Source organism: Leptopilina boulardi, unplaced genomic scaffold (genome assembly GCF_019393585.1).
Source record: "Leptopilina boulardi isolate dan_hultmark-lab unplaced genomic scaffold, ZJU_Lbou_2.1 LbouV2_341, whole genome shotgun sequence".
Classification (NCBI taxonomy): domain Eukaryota; kingdom Metazoa; phylum Arthropoda; class Insecta; order Hymenoptera; family Figitidae; genus Leptopilina; species Leptopilina boulardi.
The window spans coordinates 5,793,733-5,797,327 of NW_026137909.1; positions in this window are offsets into that span (position 1 = coordinate 5,793,733).

Below are 3,595 nucleotides of genomic sequence, written 5' to 3' on the forward strand. Positions count from 1 at the left end.
AAAATAAGGTAACCTTCCCAGGTGAAAAAATTAACGTTACTTATGTTACTAACATTACTAATGTTACTAACGTTAGTACCTATAAAAAAAATTAAGAGTTTCTAAAATATATTTTCACAGAAACTTTGCCACTACTTTCTCATTACCACTTTCACTTCCACTTAAACTTTTTATAATTTTCATTCCCATTTCCACTTCTACTTTTTCTAATTCTCATTCGCACTTCCATTCTCACTTGTACTCTTTCTAATTCTCATTTCCACTTCACTTCCACTTTTTCTAATTTTCATTCCCATTTCCACTTTTTTATATTCATTGCCACTTTCACTTTTTCTAATTTTCCTTCCCATTCCTATTTCCACTTCCAGTTTTTTATATTCATTGCCACTACCACTTTTTCTAATTCTCATTCACACTTTCACTTCCACTTGTTCCAATTTTCATTCCCATTTCATCTTCCATTACAACTTTTTTATATTTTCACTCTCCCACTTCCATTCCTAATTTTTTAAATTTTCATTTTCACTTTCACTTTTTCTAATTCCCATCCATGGTAATTAAAAAAAGTGGAAATGGTTGTGTAAATGGAAATTAGAAATAGTTTTAGTCGAAATGTCAACAGCTAATGAAAATTAGAAGTGGAAAAAATGGGAGTAGAAGTGGGAATGAAAATTAGAAAAAGGAAAGTGGGAATAAAAATGAGAAAAAGTGGAAGTGGTAATGAAAATAAAAAAGTGAAAGTGGAAATGAGAATTAGAAAGAGTGGAAGTGAGAATGGAAGTGCGAATGAGAATTAGATAAAGTGAAAGTGGAAACGGTAATGAAATTAAGAAAGTGGAAGTGAAAATAGAAATGAAATTTATAATTTCTTAATTTTTTTATAGGTACTAACGTTAGTAACATTAGTAACGTTAGTATTGTTAATTTTTCTACCTGGGTTACCAAATCTTATGAAATAGATATCATAATTGTTTGATTGTCTTGTAATAATAATAATTGAGAACATTCAGCATTTTTAAATAAATAATTTGCATATTGTATTTTTTTTAAATCATTCATTTAATAAACCTCTTTTCAACTTAGTTAATTTAGCTAAGTTAAATTGAGGAATTAGAATAGGGAACAAGTTTAAATTCAGCTTAGGTAAAATTAAAAATTATTCAAATTTTTAACAAATATGACATGGCAAATTTGTAGAAAGCTCCTTACTCGCATAAAATAACAATTTATGTACATTTATTTTTTTGAATTATTACCTCCTTTCATGATTTCCTTTATTATACAATTAGTGTCTTTTCTATTCTTAAATAAATAGAAAGCAAAAGAAAAATACAGTTTTTCTTTTTTTAAACTTTTATTTAATGCTATTAAATCATCTAATGGAAAGAAAGTATTAACAAAACTATTATAAAGAATTGTTGCTATGGAACAGCGGGAGGTCCAGCTGCGCAGGCAAAAATAATAATTATTAAATGAGTTTCTCTGGTTGCCAGTGGCGTCTAAAGGAAACTCGAATATTATAATCCTGAAAGTTTTCTTTATAATCCAACTTCATACTGGCTATATAATAGAAAGAAGAGAAAAAAAATAGTGCGACAACTTAAATGAAACGAGAGAACAAGAAGAAACTTATTAACTCGAAGTGGCGTTCTGATGAAGCGATGAACTAAAAGCATTTCTAGAGCTTCCTATCCTACCAAATACTTTCAATTTAAAGTAAAAGCCTATCAGTGAGGTGATCTTTAAAATCTCAGAGTCAAATCAAAGAGATGTGAACGGCAGTTTAAAGAATGTTTTGTATTCTTTTCTTTTCAATCTAAGTACTACTTTGTATAAAAATTTATCTGTATAATAAAACAAATCGAACTATAAAATTTGGATAACGTAGTAGAAATAACTTCCCAAGCAGCACGGTATATCCCCTGAATATCCCTTGAATACCACAGTGGAATATTCTCATGATCTTTCAGGAAAATCAAAATGTCCGCATCATGGGAATATTCCACAGTGACATTCAGGGTATATTCCAGTGACATTGAGGGTAATATTAAAGGAATATTCCAGTGATATTGAGGGAATATTCCACGGTTATATTGAATTTTTTTTTAAGTGTTGAAATAATAGAAATATGTTATAAATTGTTATTTGAATAAGCAGGAAGATTAAAAACACATTTAAAAAAAAAATTCAATGTAACCGTGGAATATTCTCTCAATATCACTGGAATATTTCCACAATATCACCTGAATATCCCCTTAATGTCACTGGAATATTCCATTAATGTCAACGAGGAATATTCCCTCAATATCACTGGAATATTTCCACAATATCACCTGAATGTCCCCTTAATGTCACTGGAATATTCCATGAATGTCACCGAGGAATATTCCCTCAATATCACTGGAATATTTCCAAAATATCACCTGAATATCCCCTTAATGTCACTGGAATATTCCATGAATGTCACCGAGGAATATTCCCTCAATGTCACTGGAATATTCCATGAATGTCACCGAGGAATATTCCCATGATGCGGACATTTTGATTTCCCTAGAAGATCATGAGAATATTCCACTGTGGTATTTCAACGGATATTCAGGGAATATACCGTGCTGCTTGGGAATTCATGTAAAATTGTGATTCTCTAAATCTCTAATGAAACGAAATCACCCAAAAAACGTAGAATTTATTTTATTATTAATTTTATTCATATACAATTCAATAAAAAATAATATTCAGAACAAATATTTTCTTTATTTTTTTTTTTTTTTGTTTTAAAAATTGAAAATCACGTGACACAATTTATATACAGAGAATATTCACATTTCTCTCTCGAGTAAAAAATGGTTCAATAAAATCGTCGTTACATAACTTTTTTCCAGTGTGCATATACAAATTATGCAATGGAGTTTAAAAATGTCATAATAAAATACAAAGCGAAAGAGTTATACAGCTTTATAAAAGGATTATGGAAAATGTGTAATGTAAGCATTGAAGATGTGTGTTTTAAAACCATTAAAACAACGTTTTGCTATGCAAGAGAGAGAGAGAGAGAGAGAGAGAGAGAGAGAAGTCAAAGTGTAAGCATTAAAAGACCTGAAGCCAGTAGAACGACACACATTTAATTGAACCATTCCGTCCGTCCATACGTTTTAAACGTTTTGCTTGTTCCGTTCTATTGAGAGTAATTTGGAAACATGGTAATTTTAACTGCTTCTCTCTCTCTCTCTCCTTGCTTAAACAAAACAACGTGAGTCGGGATACAGATTGCAATAATTACCAAATTAAATTTTTTTAATGAAACATATTTTAGAAATTTTTTTTCATTGAAAAATGTTGACAATTTTTTTTTAAAAACTGATTCTAATTTTAGTTACATTTTAAAATAATTTTAACATAAAATATCAGTGTTTCAAGACGGAATTTAATTTCCCACTTGAAAAGATTCCCCAGAAAGTGCACCTTGGAGATTCCGTCGGAATTTCATTGGAGTTCCAAAGAATTTCTGATGCGATTCCGATGGAATTCCAATGAGATTCCGATGGAATTCCGATAAATTCTTTTTTAATTTTTAGAGTCCTACATTTAAGCAATT